Source organism: Rattus rattus, chromosome 5 (assembly GCF_011064425.1).
Source record: "Rattus rattus isolate New Zealand chromosome 5, Rrattus_CSIRO_v1, whole genome shotgun sequence".
Lineage (NCBI taxonomy): Eukaryota > Metazoa > Chordata > Mammalia > Rodentia > Muridae > Rattus > Rattus rattus.
This window is the reverse complement of record NC_046158.1, coordinates 139,331,850-139,354,927: the sequence shown is the minus strand read 5'-3', so window position 1 is coordinate 139,354,927 and position 23,078 is coordinate 139,331,850.

Sequence of the window (23,078 nt, the reverse complement as noted above, 5' to 3'; positions counted from 1 at the left end):
TCTGGGTGGTTACTGAGTCTTCATCACGGAACCACAGCACCCGCAGGGTCTGAAGGACTTGGCCCTTTCAGATACCACAGCCACACATGGCATGCCGAGTTTCCCTTCTACTGCTGCTGCTGAAAGGTTGGAGGACTGATGGGCTGAGATAAAGATTCTGATTCTGGCACCACTCTGGTTTATTTGGAAGTTACTCACCATTTCTCTCCAGCGGTGGCCATGCCCCTTTTACTGTCACGAGTGAGGAGTCCATATCTGGACTCAAGAAGAGGAAGTTGTTTCACATAGGACATGAGTGGGCAGTGGCTCTCGGGGGACCCCAGGAGGGATCCCATCCTTCCGTTTCTTCTCTTCTGCCTTCATGGTTTGATAACAGGAAAAGGAACGGGCGTTGGGCATGCCCCTGTGAGGAGCCTCACAGACTGTCTCGACTTGGGTGAATTCCCCCAGTGGCTTTGAGGAACACCCTGTAAATAGCAGCAAACATGGGTCAGGGCAAGCAAGGGAGCGTGTTCATCTGACTCCATGTTGAGTATCCACAAGGATCTCCTGTTACTTAGCATCCGTGATGGGGACCAATGAAGAGGCATCAGCTGGTGACAGGAAGGCTGATGTGTTCTTCTGAAATACATTGCCAGCTTAATACAAATCTTCCTCATGCCTCAACGTCTCCAGTGTTCTTGTTGGCTTGTAGCAAGTGCTGAATCGACTGGATTTCATATAGACCTCTATAAAAAGCCAAAATAAAAGGAGACATATTATGAAGCCGAAGAGACATATTTCTTCTAGAACCGTAGATTTTTTTTAAAGATATATTTAGGGCAATACCAGTTTAGGAAAACATCAACAGACTTACAAATGCTAACTTGTGGTTCAAAATGGAGGTCAGTTTACTGAATGGAACAGGGATCCCAGGGTGCTTTTTTTTTTTTGTACTGTAGTTTCCTGTATTAGGGGGGGTGCACATGACAGTTGCTTTCTCCTGGCTGGAACAAACACACAGAAGTCTAAGGTAGGCCACTGTAAAAATGATGTGTGGCTCCTATTGGTCCAAGATACCTGAGAAGACTCACATCGTGCTCATCCCTAAGGACCTTGTTAGAGATGCAGACTCTTAGACCCCAGTGAGGACGGTCTGAATAGGCATCTGCATTTTAACAGGCTGCCCAGGTGATCTGTATGCGCGTGGTAATTTGAGACATGCTGAGGCAGATGTCTCCGGCTTTCCCCCATCTCTTCGGTTTGAGTGAAAGTTTCCATCTAAAATTAAGTTACAGCCCTATCAGGGCCCTACCCTGCCTGTGCATTTCAGAACTTAGGTGCTGATCTCACTGCTTGTCAAAGGTTTGCAGAGGGAGAGGAACCCCAGCTGCCATTGCTGTGACCCTTGATCCTCTATTTGCTACGTTAGACATTGTTGATCAGATGCTTCCTGAGCAGGAGGAGGCCTTCCATAAGAGGGAAGGAGAGGTAGCTTCACTCTGGCCATGTGGCTGGGCCAGATCTTATTAACGTTGCTGACAGAGCACTCTTACTTCCTGAAGAGCTACTTTGGGCTTAGAATCTGAGCGTCATCTGGGCTCTTCCATGGATCACGAAAGGAGACAGAGAGAAAAGAGAATTGGCTTTTGATGTAGTGGGGTTTAGATAGTCTGATAAGGGAGGGAGATTAAAGGGCAGAGTCTAAATGCCAGAGTCCCAGAGTAGTGAAGAGGTGGAGAGGGAAATATTTATCTTAGGGAGGTGCTGGGCAGCAAGGCATAGAAAGTCTTCCCTCTGGGATTAAAGGGTGTTCAGTGCCTAAAGCCAGTGGTAGGTTGAGATTCTGTGATCTGGTCCAATTATGAGAAAACACATGCACATACCCATACCCTGAGCCCTTCCACAAGAGGGAATATGACTACTTTCTTCTAGTATCTTTTCTGGGCTGTTGGAACAATGCCAAGCCTCAGCTATGGATTCCACCTTCTACAGAGTCCATCCAGAAGACTTCAATCTGTAGATCTGTATTGGAATTCTTTCTTCCCAAAAGGTATTTTCAAGCCCAGGTCTCCAGCGCCTAGAATTGTAACCTTATTAGGAAGCAGGGTTTTTACTGGTATAATCAAGTTTGGAGGAAGTCAAGGGATGAACTCTCTAACCCAGTGACTGTTATCCTTACTGGGCGAAGGTCACGTGACAGTGGAAATAGGAAATAGGGACTGGAGTGCTATAGCTACAACTGAAGAAATATGAAGGACTGGTTGTCCCCCATCAGAAGTTAGGGGAAGACAACAAAGGCTTGATGTTGGATCTATTGATCTTGGGATACTTTTCCTTCTCCCGGGTTGCCTCACCTGGCCTTGATGTCAGGGTTTGCGTCCGGTCTCATGGTATCTTGTTGTGTTGTGTTCTGGTGATGTTCATGGGAGGCCTGCTCTTATCTGGGGGGAGATGAGGAGCAGTGGATCTGGGGAAAGGGGAAGTGGAGGGTACTTGCAGAGGAGTGAAGGGAGGGGAAGCTTCAGTCAGGATGTTTTGTATGAGAGAAAAGTAAATATTAAAAAAAACACCTCTGCCATTTCACATCTGAGCAAAGGATCTTCCTTTTTTTTTTTTTTTTTCCCCCCGGAGCTGGGGACCGAACCCAGGGCCTTGCGCTCGCTAGGCAAGCGCTCTACCGCTGAGCTAAATCCCCAACCCACAAAGGATCTTCCAATCCCAAGCAAGGCTACATCTTCAGAGGATGGTGTTTATAGAGGAAGCTGCAGTCAGTCCGGTGTGTAAACTGTGGAGTTATATATTGTGACGTGTGACCCTAATCACACCCCTCTTGGAGTCCATTCTCTCTGCCTATCCATCAGTCTGCAGAGCCAACCTTCCCTGGGCCGCCTCACAAGGCTCCTTGGCAGTTGAGTTTTGAAGGAGCTCCAGTGTTGAAGGCCTTGGTTCTCTGCAGCCAGAGGAAAAAGTTACTTTGGGTTTTCCAGCAATTTCCCCTTGTCATGATTTTGCAATTGCAGAAGGCAGCCTGCTGTGTATTTGCATATCCACTTCATCTGTTTTCTTTCAGGCTCTGTAAGCCACTGTGCACCCTCTACTCAGGACTCACAGCCACCCCCCCTCCGCACACCCCGCTACCCCAGTAGAGATGCCTCCTGTGGCTCCTACACCCTCCCTGGGAGAGATAACCCTTAGCTCTCTCCAGAGCTGTGCTTCCTTGGCTGCTGGGCAAAACTCAGTCTTGCTGTAAATTCGGTGGCTGCCTGCGTGTGTAATTGGGTTGGATTTACATTAAGAGGGTTCCCTGTGGTGAAAACCACACTGCTATTTCCAATCCAAAGTTGCATAAAACATTCAATTTTCTAAGTATCTGTCAGCTGTTAGTGCTGTGAAAAATGCAGTCTGTCTGGATGGATGGGAGGCTCCCCTCCGTTCCTTAACCACCACCACCTCCTGATTATTTGTGCTAGCAGAGGGGATAATACGATATGGTGGTAGATAATGGAGCGTTATTTATCTAAATATCCACTGATTCATTCGGCAAACGTGCGCGAGGATCCGATGTGCGCCGGACAAGTTTCTGTGTGTCTAATCAAATGCTTTCCCTTGCTTAAAAAGATATTCCAACTAAATTCTGGTTGCATACCCTAAAATCAGGGGTCAGTACCCTTTCGGGTCAAGGGCAAGATTATTAACCCGTCTCTATACCTATAACCTTATCTATCTATATGTATCTAGGCTTTTGGTCTGGCAGTTATTGGAAGCAACTTGTCATTCTTGCAATTTACTTGAAAGGAAATGTATAATAAATATGTCATATATATTATATGCATACCAATGGATGTAACTGGGTTCTAATTGCCACACTGGTAGTCTCAAAACAGACAGCAGGTTGGACCTGGCTTGTGAACCATCCTTTAAACATTTGCATTATCTTTATGAGCCCCGGAAACTTACCATGCCCTTGTCCCTGTCCCCCTTATACATTTGCCATACATAGTTCTTCCTACTAGTCACCCCAGGGACATTAACCCTTTGTCAGCTCCGACCCACTCTGTTGTCACCTACCTCCAGACCTTCGTGTGCCTTATTCCTCTGCCTGGAGAAACTTGCTGCCCTTTTAGCTGTCTTTTAGTAAATGTGCTTCTTTTGCAGACTTCGTATCCTTGTTTGTGCTTTGGTGGTTGACTCCTTGAATAAAGCATGATTTGAAAGTTGACCCTTAACCTAAACATTTGACTGATGTAAAGCTTGTCTCACTTGAAGCATCATCTTCTCCTGCCTTGGCTTATTGGTATGCGTTCTTAGATGGTCACGTCATGGATATTACCTTACGGCTTATTTGTATTTTGATTTTGGTTTTAATTTCTTGTTGCTACACTTGCCTGGAAACCCAGAGAAGGCAGGTTTCTTGACCGGCTCATTCAGTGAGGTTTCAGCGTATCTAGAGGGAAAATTAGCCTGGCTTCGGGGATCTCTACTTCATGTAGGAGAGTCAGTGAATAAAGCCACTGGAACACACACTGTCACACCACAAGAGGAGGATGCTAGCAGGTGTCCATGCAAACAACAGGGCACTGAGGAGATTACTGAACAGAGAGGCTGCAGGGCCAAGGGATCCCCATTGAGGAGGAAGAGCAAAGTCAGAGATCTAAGAAATAGACACCTAGAGTGGCTGACAGAGGAGAAGGCCGTAAGAAACACTTTCATGTTGTGGAACAGAAATACCAGGAAAAGGTAACAGACAGTTTGAGTTTGTGGACTGGATGCTAGGCACTCTGTCAGACACAGAATACCCTCCTTAAATTAGCCCTTCTGCATCAGTAGTTAGAGTGTTCCCATTTTGCAGGTGTAAGACTGAGGCCTAGAGAAGGTGAATGAGCAGGCAAAGGTCGCAGAGCTGCTGAGTTGGGACACATCCTCGTCTTCTTTGGTCTCATTCCTATGATGAGTGATGTTGGATAGGGTGAAGGTTTCTTTCTTTCCAAGTCTTGCCCTTAGGGCAACCATTTTCCTTTCCCTCCCCTTTTAAGAGTGGGGCTGTTATCTGCATCTTCCGGGTAAATACCTCCTTCTCCAGCACAGAGAGGCTGCCTGCTTAGGACTTGTATGAGAGGCAGGCAGGATGGGGAGCTGAAGTGAACACCTCAGGAGTCTTGTGTATGATGAACAGCTCATGAGCGCAATTCCATTAAAATCCTCTGTACATCAGGAAGGAAGCCACTGTCCCAGGGAAAGGACTCACCCATGGCTCCACAGGCTTCACTGCTCAGTTATCCCACTGCAAAGAGCCAACCTTTTGGTTGAGTTTTGGTGCTGAGAGTTTTGCTCAAGCGCTCTGTACGTACTAGGAGGCTCTCTTCCTCTGAGCAGATCTCCAACTCCCAAGTACTGAACTTCGAATTCCCAGCCATGGGATTCCATGAACAAGTTTTGTTCAGTGCCCTCAAGGACGTGCAGCTTGTAACTGAGGGTCCAGGACCTAAAAAGGGTGACTAGGTTGCTGGCTTCAGGTACCCTCCTAGGGCGCACTGACAGTCCTCTTCCAAGCTGAGCCTCGGCAGGGAAAAAGAGGAGCGCCTGTCTAAGCAGGGATACCAAATTGCCCGAGGAGAAGCTATTAGATATATGAGGAAATTCTTAGTCAATTCTACCAGCAAAAAAGTGCTACCACCTAGCCTCCCCCACCCCCGCCCCCAACTGAGTGTTCATATAAACCTTATGGGCAACGGGGGATTGGAGGATGCTGCTTCTGAAAGGCGCCGGTCTCCTTCCCCCTAGGGGGATTGGAAGTGATTTGATTCTGCCAGCTAACGTTGTTCGAGGCAGACTTCATCTCCCCTAGCACTCATCAGGGCTGCTAATAGGCCCTTCAGAGCTCATAAAGAGATGACCAAATCTGGGGCTACGGGGGCTCCAACTCATCTATCTTCTGCAGGCCCGATCAGATCTGATTTGGTACACTGACGGCTGGATGCTCACGTGTGGTCTGGCCCGCTTCTCAGACACCTCCTCACGCCGCTGGGCTTGAGGAATCCCAGGAGGGGGCAGAGGTCCTCTGACCAGTGGGGATTTCAGTGTTCTGATGTGGTGGGCATTTACCTGCCAGCCATATCGATCTGTGGTTGAGAAAATATAAGCGTTTAGACTCGGCAGGGAAGGACGGTGCCAACTAATGGGAGAGTCAGTTACCACCCTGGGTCCTCTGCCTGCTGCACACAGTGCGATCCCTCTGGCCCTTGTAATGCCCGTGCCCATCAACTTGTAAGCTCATGTGTTGTGAGAATGTAAAACGAGCAAGAGATCACGGACCCGCACCAACTGATGCTACCTCCTCCCATTCCCAAATAAGTCTGCCACCTTTGTAGACAAATTTTTTTTTAGTGAAAATTTGGGATCAGCTTCTTTACAAATGTACATTATTTATTTAATTAGAATGATTTGCAAAATGACTTAGCAGGGGCTTTTCATCCATCTACTTACTATCACTGTCAGCACACGGGGGATGCTAATATGAATGAATCTGCAGCTTTCAGAACTTGCGGCGTGCCATGTGCACAGTGACCATTTATCCCTCATCATACTATACAAGACACGCACCATTAGTAGCACCGTTTTACAGATAAGCAAACTGAGGCTTAGGGAATGCTCTAGTCAGCTATGGCTGCATCAAAAATGACCATGGTGCTTGCTAGAGTGGAGATAACTGTTTCAGTAAATGCATGGGGTTTTATAGACCAGGAGGATTCTGTTTTCTGTAATTTGGGCTGCACGGATTTTGTTTGTTTGTTTATTTGTTTTTTTTGGTTTGTTTTTGAGAACAAACAATCTCCCGGCACTACGAGGTGGGTTACGTCAGCTGGTAGTTAAGTTGAGCTTCTTGGAGATTTCACGAGGCTGGGTAGATCGTGGGTCAACAGAATCATCCCGTCACAGCAGTTGCTCGAGAAAAGGATTCTTGGTCACCCATTTAGTAGCTGAAGAAGTTGAGGTTCAGAGAGAATTCGCTTGGGTTAAAGTCATTCCTCGGTGCAATTGCTGGGGTTTGAATTCCAAATGTGACCCAGGAGTCTAGAGCTCATGGCTTTACCCAGCAAAGCACTAAGTTATTACTGTTCACAGGTGAGGGTCCATGAGCTCCTCTTACTTGGGCTAAGCAGAAGAATGCAGGCTCCTGGACACTGTGCTCCCTCAGAGCAGGGCCTGGGGTAAAGAGACCTTCCAAACTGGAGGGGTAACCCAGAAAGGGGATAACATTTTACATGTAAATAAAAAATATCCAATAAAAGGAAAAAGAAAAAAAGAGAACCAGATGAGGGAGCGTGTCAAAGTGGGGTCAGAGAAGCAGTCGGCGGCTGGGTACAAGCAAGCCCTTTCTTCCATTTTGCTAATAGGAATGGGTGTGGGAGATGGAGGAGGTTGAGATTCAATTCAGGCATTGAAAGGACTGGCAGGAAGAGGACAAGGAAGAGGAGCTCCTCCGGGTTTCTGCAGGGAGTCATGTGGGTTTATCTGAGAGTCTAAAGGAAAAAGGAAAGGTGACTTTCTGTGCTGGAGGTCAGAAGGGGCTGGAAAGAAGTGAATGAAGAGGGCACGAGCCCTGGTGGCTGATGAGCAAATGAGCAAGGAGCAGGGAGGTGGCATCGGGAGGTGGCAACAGGGAGGTTGTAAAGGGCAAAGAAAATAGGTCATGAAGGGCTTCGTGGGTCTCGCTGCACGACTTGAACTATACTGAATTATACTGAAGGTGTTTGCTATAGGAACCCACTGGAAGCTGGGGTGTGGTGGTGCACACCTTGTCATCACGGCTCTCTGGAGGAGGGTGCCGAGATAGTTCATGGCTAGCCTGGGCTATGTTATCAAGTCGGCGTCCCAAATATAAACAAAAAGAAACCACCAGGGATTTTCAGTGTAGTGGCTAAACAGAATTCGTAATTTAAAGAGACTCGCTCAAGGTGTTCTGTGAAGCTGAGACTAGGCATGGGGTGATGTCTTAGAGGGTAACGATGCTTGCTGTACAAGTGTGAGAGCCTGAATTCAAATCTGCATGACCTATGTGAAAGCCAGACACAGAGAGAAAGCATCTGTGATCCCAGCGCTCCTATGGACAGAGAGGCAATAGAGACTGGCTAACCCATGGAGGCTTGTGGGTCAGCTAGCCATACTCAGTAACAAAGGAAGAAAGAGATCTTGACTCAAAAAAAGTAGAAGGCAAGGGCTGACACTTCTGATGGTTCTCTGAACATCTCATAGCATATGAGTGCACACATTTGCACAAGTGCAGGAGTACACACACACACACACACACACACACACACACACACACACACATTTGAAAAAGATATTAGAGAAAGTGTGGATAGAAGAGACCTGCTCGAAAGCTGTAATCTGTTCTATAGAGAGTGAAGATGGTCTATTCAGTGGCTTCCGTGATGGGGATGGAGGCAAGTGACCGATCTGAGATGTGCTTTGGAAGCCAAAGTAGCAGGACTTTCCTCAGGACAGAGGAAAGAGCACTAGGGGATGTCGGGCTGACCATGCCCAGCAATCAAGCCCTGGAAATAGTTTTTTCCAACACAATTCCACAAACGAACAGTAAGCATCTGAAAAACGCCAACGCTTAAATCACATCTAACTCTGTGATGGAGAATGGACCTCTCTCCCTTAACCAGGAAAATGCACGTGCACACCTATAAAATTCCTACCCAATTCAGGTAGCTCTGAGCTACCTGAAGATCCTCTAAGCATATATACCCAGGGCCACTCTCAGTGGTCTAGGAGAACCCTGTCCTTAGTGGAAATGGCCTAAGATTTAAAGTTTCGCAAACCAGAAGCATTGACTCCCCACATTCTAGAAACACACGGCATCCACAGCGGGCAGCGGGCAGTGTTCTTTCAGGCAGGTTTATACATAATCAATGTCTAGTTCAAGTTCTCTGGGGACAAGCATCCCACGCCATCTCCTTCAGGGTCCCCTGTAGTGCTCTGCCCTGGTTAAAATGCTGTCAGGTCCCATTACCACTTGTTTGGTATTCTGATGAAGGGATGGGCCATTCAAGCTAGTGCCATGCAAGAACACAGGGATAGGAACAAACCATTATTTGGTTAGTGGTACTATGAATCCCACCCGCTCCACCCCCAACCCCCGTCCCAATCTGAGCTTTCTGAGTGCTTTGTATAACTGTGCTTGAGCACCACACTATAAAAAGAGCCTGAAAGAAGATTGGAGGTGAGACGTGATCTCCCTTTCCAGCTTGAATAAAGAAATATAAATCAAAATAAATACTCAGTAATACGTGAACCAAATTTCTACCCAATTCAGGTGGCTCTGAGCTACCTGGAGATCCTCCGCACATACATAGCCAAAATACTTTTTAACTAACAGATTGATTTCTTCTCTGCTTACACTTTTATTCTCTTTTTATGTTATTTAAATGCAGGAACCAAACCCAGACATCCTAGTGTGGAAGACCATACGCTTAATCACTAGAACTGCCCACGACAAGATTTTCGAAGTCAGTTTTGTCGCCTCCAGCCTTACACATTCTGTTCGCCTTTCCTATAATGCTTTTCCTGCAGTATCCTCTCAGGAAACACATGCTTTCCATTAAAAGGAATTTGCGTAATAGACACTTAGTGTTTCTGAAAGACACTAATATGTCTGGGAAGCGCGATAAACGACACTCCTTCTGCCTCTTGAGTTGAGAACTACAGCCATGAGACAGGAGTATTTTTCAAGACAAGAAGAATCCCTCTCAGAATAGCTGTGAGTTGGGGCAGGGGCAACTTGATTCATTTAGAGGTGAAAAGAGTATCATTATGTCAGATACCTGATGAGCCAGGAGGAGGAGAGGCCACCCTACAATGAATTAGGAGAGTTCGGCAGGAATCCGGTTGATTACTTTGGATGGGTAGCAGTAGAGGCTGCCAAGAAGTTATAGGCCATGCAGTGTTATACTCTTGTGTGGATGCATCCCCAAGCAGAAGGGTGGAGAAATGCACATTTGCCTTTGCACGTGTGTGTGTGTGTGTGTGTGTGTGTGTGTGTGTGTGTGTGTGTGTGTGTTGATAACGAGGAGGCTGCTGCAAGATGCTAAAGATGCAATCAATGGCGGTGGCTCAGAGAAGGCAGTAGAGCCAGAGAGTTATTATTTGTAACTCATTAAGGCAATGCTTTAAGCTGGAGGATGGACTTTCAGGAAACACACCACAAGTAAGGAATCCATAGATACCCTAGTGTCCTGCCTGGAAAGGGGCCTTATGTCGTCTGCATTCTGCAATCTATGCCTTCCAGAAGGGCTTGAAACCGTAATTTGATAAAAGGGCACAGGCATATAAGACAAATAGAAGAGGGGTCTCCTTTGAAGCTTGACCTTACAAGTTAAGTATGTTGGGGAGTTGGGGAAACGGTGTCTCCTTTAGCTAGCTTCAGTGCCTCATTTTGAAGATATCGGTTGTATCAGTCAGCTTGGCTTCAGTAACAAACATCCCCAAGACCACATTGACTTACAATAAAGTTTCACTTGTTTTAAAGCTGCAGGTTGCCTGCTATGGCTCAACTCCACATGCTTTCTTTATCCTATGAGCCATCCTGTCACCAGGCCGTGTGCCTTGCTGCTCTTGGGGCAAAGGAAAGATCCAGAGAGGAGAAAACACTTCCAGCCTTTTAGAGTTACAGGCAGGGTAGGTGGAGAATATCAGTGGCCCAAGAAAATCACGTGGCTCTGCTTGTGTCACAAAGGAGCACCATTCACTGCAGCGAAGTTAGTAAGGGAAGGAGTGGATTATGTCACTTGCAGTCATTTCAGGAATGCAGTGGAGGATACCAACTAAGCACCCAATGGTTAACATAACTAACACCCTGTAAAGGCTAGTTCTTATTAAGCAGCTCAATTCTAATTATTACATCTGTGCAAACACGTGATTAAAACCTGCCCCATTGCCCTCTTCTACCTCCCTCTGTCCTCTCAGTAACCACCTTGCCCTATACACCTGTGTATTTTGCTCAGGCAAAATAGGTAGCTTTTAGTGCCGAGGGATTTCAGCTTGTGACTCAGTTGTTCTAGCTGTACAGCCACCTGAGGTCACTGGTCCTCTCTGAATCTCAGTCTCTTTGTCTGTACAATGGGAAGGAAGCCCATACCATTTGACCGAAGGGAAGTGATTAAAACCCAGGTCATTTGACCTCTCTTTCCCCGTAAGGTACTCCCTTGTCTCTGCCTCTGGTGAGAGTTTAGGAGTAAAACAGACTCTGAACAGTCTGATGTATGGTAAGAAGAACCCACCCTCATGCTGGGCCATTAGGGAAAGGCACTGTTAGAGCTGTGTGCGTGGGTGCATGCGTGCGTGTGCACTCCTTCCCTGCCTGGTGCCTGAGGAAGCTAGAAGAGGGAGTTGGAGGCCCTGGAACTAGAGTTATTTGCAGTTGTGAGCAACTGTGGGACTCGAACCCAGGTCATCAAGAAAGGCAGCCAGTGTCCTCGGCCACTGAGGATCTTTCCAGGAAGCTTTCTGCAGGAATGGCCAGCAGCCCTGTCAGGACTTGAACTTTTCTCTTACTGTAAAGGTCATGTCTTGAGAGTTCCTGAATATTCTACGCCAGCCCAGGTTTCCAAACTCTTGCCAAACTCATTTCAGTGTCCACCCTTCCATCTGGAATGCCTTAATTTTCACTACTGTGTCTTTTTGCTGAGGCCTTAGATCTTTCCCATTGCCCTGCTCCCACAGGAATTAGTTCTGTGCTCTTGGCTCAGCAATGTTGTCAGGCTAACTACGCATGCCTATGCGCTGGGTCAGGGTGCAGACTCATGGGGCTATGGCTAGGGTCAGCAGCAGTCTTCTGCTTACTACGAACAACTCAGTTAGGACTTCCACTAGGGCTGCTGGAACTGAAGCAAACGGGGATCAGTTTGCTCTAAACGACACGCTAAATAACGCCCAAGGTCTCCTGAGATATTAGGGAACTACTTCGTGTCAGGTAGGAGAATGGCTGTTACCTGTGTGTTTTGGCCTTCTTTCTCCTGTGGCTGTGAGGGAAAAGTTCTGGAAGATGGCAAGGCTGTGGTGGAGCCGATCGCTTAGATGAGAAGAAATGGTGCCCTTGTTTTTCGAGAAGCATCCTGGAAAGCACTTGGCTGCATTTCTTTGCACAGTGCAGAGTCTTGCAAGCATTCACTCTCTTCAAGAACTGTGCTGCTCATGAGAACAGATGTTCACACAATTACACAAGAATTTGATATCCAAGCACATTACCATCTTTTTCCAGTGGCATATTTAAGTGTTATTCTGTAATATATTGACAGGAGAGAACAATCAACAGGAGGTAGAGGCAGTCCCCTCCTCAGACAGTAGAGGAAACTCGGAAGTTTCACAGTGGAGGCTCTTCTCAACACAGTCCCTCGGGGTAGGAGGACCTTATGCTCTTCCCTCAGTGCTGGTAAAATTAGGTTATACGGAAGCTGAGTTGCAGCTGCTTCCAAAGTCTTGTGCTCAGGGTGCACTCTGGGCCACATTTTACCTGCTTGCCCTCTGACGGTAAAACTCACCGGTTTTATTTTTCTGGAAGAGGAGGACAACTTTAATGCTTAATCCCAAGTTACCATGAACAACTGTCCTTCTCTCTCCTAAAAATATGGACTTCATCTGCAGACGATTCAGGTTCATAGAAAAGTTGAATGGGAAATACAGACACTTCCCTCTTTCTTCTTCCGTCAGCCACGCACAGTTCTCCCTGCCCTTAAGTTCTTGCAGTCCTTGGGGCCCCTGTGACCAGCATGTACATCTGATAATCTTGTGCTGCTTGCTCCATTAACTAAGGCACATAGATTTATGTCAAGGCTCGTTCAGTGTCTTGTACGGTCTGTGTGCTTTTTACATTTTTATTTTATTATTCATTTATTTGTGTGTGTGCAAGTGTGCGTGCGTGTTTGTGAACATTTGTGTCGTTCATACATAGGTCAGGAGAGGGTCTTGGATCTTCTGGGACTAGAGTTACTGGTAGTTGTAAGACACCTGGGAATCTAACCCAGGTCCTCTGTAGGAGAGCAGCAAGCTCCCTTAACTACTGAGCCATTGCTCCAGCCCATTTTATGGGTAATGGCCCTCTTCTTCTTCTCCCAAACCCTGGCAACTTCTCATGTTTTTCCCACCCCCATAATTTTGATTTGCCCAGTGTTATATAATGGGAATTTGACAGTCCTTCACATTTTTATGTCTTTTTTTTTTTCTGTTTCCCCACACTGTCTGGTCTCTTATCGCACTACATATACACATGAGCACACACAAAGTCACAAAGATACAACATTTAAATACATACATGGTCTGTCTCTTCAGATCAAAGAGAAAAGTAGACGGAAGCCTACACCTAGCTTGGTTTGCATCGTCTCTAGCTGGGCAAGGGTCTTCACTCCTTACCCTCCTCCTATTCTTTCCTGTGGACTGCTCCCCGTCTTCAGAAGAAGCCCCTCTTCCTGACTGTGCCAGCCTCCTCCTAACGCTGTTTGGCCCCTTCTTGTTTCTAACAGCCTGGTTGTCACTGCCCATGCTGACTCTGAGCAGTAATTACCTGGTGTCTGTTCTGCTACCTTCAAATAAGTTTTCCTACCTCAGAACAATTGCCCCCCCCCACACCTCTTATCTCGGCTGTGATCCTCTACAGGGCACAAGGGACCTGTCTCTCTTGACTCTCATATTTTTGCTTCTGATGTTAAAAAGTCCCCCTTGAACTTGCATTTTACAGACACCAGCAAAGCCCAAGTGTCTTCACAGAACCTGACATTTCCCCGGGGCAGGGTGTTTGCAATTACAGGCTGAGCTGGCTGTGGGATCAGAGAGCTGCTGAGGCCCGGGGAGGGCTGGCCTGTAGAGCATCTTTGATGAGTGACAGAGTCATTATTATGAATGTTATGCTGGGATGCCCATGAAGTCCTGTGGCAGAAGGGCTTTCCTTCCTTTTTCTTGTCTTAGCTGTGAAGACAGGCATATATAGAAAAACGTATATGCATATCCTGAGAAATATACCCAGCTAAATGTGGGGAAAGAAGCTAGATAGGATGATTTCTTGTACATTCTGGAACAATCTTTGCATGGTTTCTGACCTTCTAGGGTCTCACTGTTTTTGAAGATGACCTTCTAGTTTGAAGGGGTAGGCATTCTGCCCAATTCCAAATTGAAGATTAGTACTCCTTTCCCAGCTATTTGACTTTAACATCTTTCTTTCCCTCTTGTCTACTTGGTTGAGGTTTGTGGGAGCTCCCATTGGATGTATTTTCTGCTACTATTGTCTCTTGCAGGGAAAACAAATCAAACCCCCAAGGGCTAGCAATTCTGGCCTGGTCTCTACACCAGCAGAGCGCTTCTCAGGGGAGCTACTCTTCTCTCCATCCTCCACAGCGTGGGTCTCTGTTCCATGCTGTTATTGGTAAATATTCATGTTGCTCTGTAAATCTACATTCTCATTGGTAAGCTCAGACTTTCTACCCAGGGCAGGAGAGAAAGGCATACCCGGTGTTAATTGTCTAGTCAAGGAAACTATGCTTAATAAGAAAATTCTATCTTAACTATGGTTTGGCAAGGGGCCTCCTTACCTCCACATTTCTGTTTCACACATTGAGATCAGATGTTTTGGGGAGAATGCATGATTTGGGGGAGGAATCATGCTTTCTTGAGGTAAATAGATACAGGCCTTACCACAGCAAAGGTGGCAAGCCTCTCTCATCTTGCAAGTGAGCATGGCTGCGTGGGTCTCCCTGATCAATCTAGTCAACCGCCTTTTTCAAAGTCTCTTCAGAACCTTAGAAATTGGTCTCAGTAGCACGCAGAATGCAGGGAAACACCTTATCTCATTCTGAACACAGTGAAAGAAGTCACAATACCTCCCCAAATCAGCCAGCACAGAAGGGAAGGTTCATACCTGAATCAGAATTCATATCTGAAAGCATGACTAGTATTTGAAAATAGTCTCCATGTGTCCACCATGTTTGCGTTTTGTTGTTTACAAAAGGTCTTTTCTGATAAAGGTTCATTATTTTATGGATCTTAAGATCTCTCTGGATCTGGCAATACCTGTGCTCCCAGGTCATGGAGACCGATCATCTGAGACGAGGCATGCAACTGGCCATCTGTACTGAACCCACGCAGGCTCCCTCGGGTCTAAAGGATCTGCAGTGTGCATTCAGAAGGAGATTTAGATGCTTTTATGATGTGCGAAGCACTTGCATATTACTGGTCTAGCTTATGGTTTTACACACACACACACACACACAGCTCTCTCTCTCTCTCTCTCTCTCTCTCTCTCTCTCTCTCTCTCTCAATCAGGACAGAGTTCTTTGTTTGGTAAATGTTAGGAGCAGTCTGTCGACTTCGTCTGCTCTATCAAAAACTACATGTCAATAAATAGAGGACAAAGGAGATGGAATTTAAGGAGATTTCAACTCTGGGCTAATTTCTCAATTCAGAATTTGGTCATATATGGAAACGTCCAGATAAAGGCTCTAGCAGTACAGAAGAGAATAAGTAAAGACCATCCCCCACAATTATATAGAATACACGCCAAATCACACTAAGCACACATTTTCCTGGTCAGGTTCTGCATGTGTTTGTCTGTCTGTCTCTACACCATTCTGGATATGGCTGTAAGGACTCTTATTAACAATCCAAACAGCTCGTTGAATCAATGAGTAGGTTTTATCAAAGAGCCAGGAAGATATGATGAATTGATAACTATATGGACCCTTTGGTCCTAAACCTTCTTTTCCTAGGTCACAGAAAATGGAAGGAAAGAAAAGTGCCAACACTTTCCTCGTGACAAAATTTCCAGTGACTCCTCTTCATCCTGCGTGGCAGCTATCAGAAGCTACAAACAGACCATAATACCCTGACCATTCCTGGATCCTGGAAAAGGAGGTGGATCTCTTTTAAAATAGAAGACCTTGACTACTTTTATAAAAAGACATCACCTGCTAAATGTGTGGTCGCAGAAAGAAATGTCCCTGTAGATGATGAAAGGCCACCAGAAAGAGGCCCCAACCCTGGCATTCTAACCAGATTCCTGGCCACTTGCTGCTCAGTCACTGGACTTGAATCTCACATCTGTTACATGCTCTGGGTGTGACAAGGGGGAATGTGCTTCCCCTCCCTGAGCCACAGCTCCTCATTTGTAGACTGCAGAGTTTAGATTTCTGAGATCTCTCCCCTCCCAATGCCTTAAAACGCCCAGGCTGTGAACTCAGAGACAGTGTAAAAGAAAGGGAGGAAGTCAAGATGGGGCAGGCTTGCATTTAGGTGCTAAGAAACTGGGACAAGTGACCACAACTCTTGCCAGTCTGGAAATAAATCTACAGGGATCTGATCCGGGGCCCACAGATGACAGTGGAGTGTCCTACAAGGGGGAATCAGTCACGCAGGGTCAGGTTCTAGGCAGGTTGCCTCGCTTAGAGAATGGCACCAATGTGTAGGCTGAACAGGTGTTTGAGGCCCAGCCAAATAGATTGGAGGTCAGGATGGGGCTTCAATTCTAAAAACAGCACCCAGTGCAAAGCAGGCCTGAGGCAGAGACCAGAGCAGGGCGGCTGTATCTAATGGAGAAAGAGCATATCCAGGATTACCAAACTTCTCGGGACAAGGATAACATAGAGTCCAAGATGGAAGGTTGGAGAAGCTAGAATGGGATGTTTAGAACTGAAATTAGTGGCTTTTTTTTTAAAGATAGGTTAAAATTACAATAGTCTGCACAGGGAGTGCTCACGACATGGCTAACTTAGTCTAAATGTGTAATCTTTGTAAACTCGTTAGCAGGCTAGTTTTGAGTCTCTGATTTATAAACCAACCTGCAAACAGACAATTGTTTAGTTAACCAATCAAGTTATTTTTTGGTTAAGATCAAAACATGAGAATGTCTAAACTTTTGATTGTGACCACTACCACAGAATACTCTAGGCCAAGATACTGTGGGAAGAACGTGAGGGTAGAAGTCAGTGTGGGCAAGCTAGCCTTCTGGAACTGTAAGCAAGCTCCTGTTCTAAGTGCCTGAGTTATAGTATCTCTTGAGTGCTTTAGATCAGTAACTAAGACGGTAATTTTTTTAAAAATAAATTCTAGAAATGGCTCACGATGTCCGCTAGGCTTTGACTTGAGGTGACTGGAGAAAATGTTAAAAAGTTATAAGGAATTTTCAAACAGCATTTTAAATGCGTTCAACACATGTCTGAAAGTGTAAGAAAGATGCATTCTACTTCCTTCCCTGTTGAGAACCAGATTTACAGACACAGCTTGCCTCTAAGCTGTACTGAGATGCGCTGGCATTGTACTCAGTGCCATGAGGAGTAAATGAGGAGGCTAATTTACCCCTTACTCTTCAATCTGCCTTTCACTCTCTGTATTAGTCACTTTTCTCATAACCAGGACAAAATAGCAGGCAGAAACAATTTAGTGAAGGAAAAGATTTATTTTAGCTCCATCACTGTCCTCAGTGGCCACCCTCACCTGCAGACTAATACTTTGAATTCACAGCTCATGTTCCAGTTGCCTATGGTGTGCCTTAAACAAACTTCCCTGTCATAGTTTTCACTCACGTTTTCCTTAATTCCAGGCCCAGCAAATAGGAACGTGTTCTCAATTTCCTCAGTGTCATCTCTTGGGTCTGTCAGAAATAAGTTTCTCTACTTCTACCTGTGAAGTAACTCATCCTGGGTAGTGGATCTCTGTGTTTAGAATCCACATCAAAGGCCAGCTCCTTCTAGAAGCCTCCCTGAACCTCCCAATTTCATACCTCGTCACTAGGAAAGATCACACCAACTTCTTGGTTCCCCACTTCAGATTTTTAAACAATGTATTCCTTTCTCATACAGTGTATCACTACTACAGTTTCTACTCCCTCCTCTCCTCCCAGCTCCCTTCCACCATCTCCCCTCTTCCCCCAGATGCACCCCTCTTCTGTTTCCCTTCAGAAAAAAAGATGTTTTATTTCTACATCAATGTTTCTCAGGATCATCTGTGTTGATGTCTACACTAGCCACTGGCTGGAACGGTTGTTCATAAATCACCATGTTGCCTCATCCAAAAGCTGTCCCACCACACAACAAACACATGGAATAGTAGTAGTGTGGTATTTATGCACACACATAATTTACACATAGTCATACATACACATGAGGTTTCTACACATACATGACACACATACTTTCACTGACTTATGTTTGAAAGCACAACTGAGGAACTCTGTCCACTTCTAGGGCATATGGAAGTGGGATAATACAATGTAGGCAAAATCAAAATTTGATATATAAGTTCAGTTTTCATTCCTGAAAATTGGATATGTGAGCCCCTGTGTATGTTACAGAGGGCCAGAGTGTCCTCTGCCAGAAATTTTGTAGTGTTTAGAGACAGAGATGTTCCTTTAGATCTCTGCAAGGACTAGAACCCCACATCATAATTTAGCCCTGACTCTGGGTATTCATAACCATAAAAATAGTCTTCCCAGGAAGACTGTTGTCTTCTAAAGTATACTGAACTTCCTCAAAGGTACAGGGTAGACACGCTGCCAACAAACAAGGGGATAACTATTAATTCCTACAGGTGTAGCACAAAGGTGTGAACTTTAATTTCTATGTATTCTCTGTTTCTACCGGGGACAATTCACCATTTCCTTTTCAAAATTTACTTTCCTGTAACTAAAACTTATATCTTCAATATTTTTTTAACTTATCTTCCTAGCTTTGCTGAGAAGTTCTTCTAACTTGCCAATGGATTTGTTTTTTTGTGGTGTGCATTAACAAAATCAAATCTCTTGGTATATGTGGTGGTTAATGGCAATTGTTAACTGGGCAGAATCTAGAACCGCCCGGGAAGAGCTTCTGGTTATACCTCGATTACGTTCATCGATGTGGGAAGTCCCATCTTAATTATGGCTGCCTTGACTCCCTTCCATGATGAGCAGCTGTAGCTTGAACTAGGAGCTAAAATAAATCCTTTCTCCTTTAAGTTGCTTTTGTCAAAGGGTTTTACCACAGAAAGAGGAAAATAAAAACTAAAAGAGTCTATAGCTTTAAATAATGAAACTTGTTTGTTTAAATCATTTTGAGAATTTCTGTGGAAAATAGCTTGCTATGGACACACACATTATGCACACATACACCCCACACATACATAATGAGAGAAAAGAAGAGAGAAAGGTGGAGAGAATAAGAGGGGGAGAGAGACTCTGTGTGTGTTTGTGTGTGTGTTTGTGTGTGTATGTGTGTGTGTGTGTGTGTGTGAGAGAGAGAGAGAGAGAGAGACAGAGAGAGAGACAGAGAGAGAGAGAGAGAGAGAGAGAGAGAGAGAGAGAGAGAGAGAGAGAGAGAGAGAGAGAAATTTTGGGAGAACCACCACTAATATCAAATCTTCTAATTCATGTACATGGTATGTCATTCGACTTATTTAGGTCTTTAATACTACATCATAGTTTAAGGATTAAAGATCATGCACATATTTTTCATAAGGCTTTTATGTTATTTTTAGTGATAATTTCATTTTTCCTTCATTGTGCATACATTTAAATTGATCTTAAGGGCTGAAAGTTGCATCCTGTAAAATTGTTACTTCTGATATCCTCTATCCTTCGGGGACTTCTTAGGCTCAGGAAGGGCTTCAGGAATTCCCTGAAACTGGCCAGATGTACTTGGCTCCTCCTCCCCTTTGTCCATACAAACATTAAGGACTGTCTTACAAGCTGAGTCACCTGGAAGAGGCAAAGGCCAACTGGCTCGCCTGGAAAAGACGCTTGTCAACCTGTTGAGCTGCCAGTGGGTTACACACTGTGCTCCAGACTTCCAGATCTAGTGAGTGGTCCCTGCTGGGCGGAGTAACACACGCTTTGGAGTCCCCCCTCCTCCTTGATAGTTATCTCACCTGTACTCCTGTTAGAACCCAGGAGAAACTCACTGGTCCTTAAAGTTGGACTTCAGTGCAATCATTACTTTGGTTTGTCATCGCTTTTCTTTCTGAGGTGCTTGTGTGTGTGTCTGTGTGTGTGTGTGTGTGTGCGCGCGCATGCATGCACATGTTGTATTATACCAGGTAAACTTTGTCATACAACTCTTGGTCTTTTGAATGGATTAAATCTCCTTTTCTCTTTCACAAAATATGACACCTTGTAGTTGTCCATGTGTACTTGAAGAGAATGTATATTGTCCTAGGTAAATGGAGCATCTGGAAGACTTCAGTGTGCTCCGATTGCTTTGCAGTAGATCCAACTCAGCCACGTCGTTAGTGCTTGTCGTGATAATTATGGAATGTACACTGTTGAGGGATCAGACTGTAATTGTGAACTTATCTCATTTGCACGCCAGTGTAAACAGTTCTTCCTTTTGGAATTACTGAAGCGCTGTTGTTAGGTGTTGCTCATGTGTTAGCAGCTGTATGTCCTGTGGTGTGCACTCACTTCCATTATGGAATTCCTCACTGTATCTCTCAGGGTATTTCTTATCCTGACATCTCCACCACAAAATATTGCTAGAGGCCTTCTAGTGTAGGCCAAACAGTTACACGCCGTGTACTGTTTTATCCTGTTACTATTTTTGACCCCTTTATGACTTTAAATTTAGAGCGGACTTCGTATAATTGACCTACATTTGGATATTGCCCTTTTATCTGCTTTAGCCACTCTCTTTGAATTGGATGCAAAGGTTGAGTTAAATTTAGTACACTCATTGACATGATAGAATAAATCTATAATTTGCTATTTTTCATTGTAAATGTTTTCATATTAAATATTTATTATTCACTTATTTATGTCATAGAATTATTAGAAACATCTTGCTTTTATTCTTGTATTTCTCTAGGGAACAACACAGACATTTTTAACTGATTCCTGTCTTTAACTGATATGCTATGATATCACTCCACAAAGTAAAGATCCTATGCCTATGAACTTATTTAACCCCTGGCCTCTGAACTTATCTATGCATCTTAGAGATAGCATCATGTTGTGTCTTTTAAATAAGGGAAATATGTAAATATGCATGCACATATATATCTGCATATATTCACAAACACTTCCAATGCTTTTCATTCCTCTTGTACAGATAAACATTCTCAACTGGCCTCTTCATCCCTCTGATTGAAGAATATCAGTTAGTTTATCCCAGGCAGGTCTGCTACTAATGAGTTCTTTTCATGTTTTTATCTGAGATAATATTTAATTCTGATTTTAGAAAGTTAATTCTATTGATAGGAAATTCTAAGGTGGCAATTTTACCTTGCATTTTTGCTACAGAAGGAACTTAAAAGGTTCACTTAAAGGAGCTTATGAACTGTGGATGTATTTGTTTCAGGTCTGTCTTTTGGGGAATTTTAAGGACTTATGACAAGTTTGAAAGTGACAGAAAGAACTAGTAAGCAAATTAAGGAAAAAACGCAGACAAGGTGTCCATACCTATAATTCTAGGACGTAGGAAGCTGAGACAGGAGGATCACAAGAGCAAGGTAAGCCTTTATAGTGAGACTCCATCTCAAAGAACCAGTCATCATCATCCTCACCACCACCACCAATCACCACCACCACCCAGGGAAGATATTTTGAGGTTTCAAATTAGTCTATAGGGAGGTAAGGATGATAAGTAGGCTAGGACAATGAATTGCCATTAGAGATTGGGGTCCGATGTAAATGCAGATGTGAATTCCCTACATTTTGGTTATGGCTTGGGAATGAGATTAGGCTTTGTTTGTCAAGGTGAAAATTTATGGACACTGTCATTTATGAGGTCAGTGGTGACCATTTTCATGATGCCTTAGGCCCTAGAGTTGGACACTCCCAGCTCAGATGCTCTCCCTGGAGATCAAATTTCCTACTGGGATTTACTACTTCTCTGCTGAAAAACCAGAAACACATCCAGCTCTTACGAGCTACCCCACCCATCAAAGAAAGCATTTTTTCCCCTGAAAACTACTGAGGACAGATTCTCACTTTAGATTCTAATTACATGACATTGGGGGTCGCCCATTCCTGGACTCCTGGACCGGGTACTTACGAATACAGTTCTTAGGCTAAATCAAGTTCAGGTCAGTATTTCTGCGATGGTGCTTAGCTTGTGGCTTTTTGTTAGAGACACCCCTTGAGGGTCCAGGCCTCATTAGACTCTGGTTCTTTCTGTTTCCTCTGCCACAGTGGTTACAAAAAGCTGATGACTGAGTTCACCCACTAAGTTATGACATCATTTATACTTTTCCTTTCAACTTAAAATATGAAACAAGGATAAATCATTCAACCTTTGCCATCCATTTAACCCCTGTGTAAACTGTCTGAGGAATATAATGGTAATTACCTTTTCCTGGGACAGAGTTGGGGGAAGAGTCAATTAAGGCTTGTACTGTGCTTTGAGATCTTTCAATGAAAGGCTCAGGGCTATTATTGTTAACAAGATACTGGAGGGATATTTGCCAGCAATGCCTCCCTTTGAGCCAGCACGTCTGTCATTAGTAGTTTGGGGGCTTGGCACGGAGTCATGGGAATGTTTTAATGGCTTTTGTTCAACCCCAGAAATAGATCATGGAGTTGCTAAAAGAAATGTTGGTTTTCTTCTTTGCTCTCTTCTGTGTGTCCGCACACGTGGCGACTTTCAGAAACCTTAGGTTTCCTAACAACAGTCAACGGAGTGGACAATGGGGTCTTATGTTGTCCCATAAACCCAGATATAAAAAGGGTGGTTAGGCCCGCCCCGGAGACTGAGTTGAAGATGGGCTAGACCATCACATCAGAATTTTGGGCTGAGCTGCCACGCTGAAGCTACCTGGAGGTCTTGCTAATTTGTTGAGATCCATGAGTGAGTGGAGAGATTCCCTTCCTCTAAGAAGTATCTGGGAAATGTGGGTGAGTTTCAACAGGCTATTTGCTTTGCAAGCCAGCTCCCAAATGCTTTTCAGGGCTGACTTGATGCACTAAGGTGGTTTTGCTTCTCAGAGGCCTGGGCTTGTTTCGTGGACATGGGCAAAGAGTATGTCCGTCTGACCAAGACTGTGCTCGGCTCCTCCTTTTCAGAGTCCATGCTATGCCTGAAATTCTAATTGATTTAGAGACCGTTCTTTTAAAAGCTCCCATGTGTCCCTGTGCTCCAGTTTTG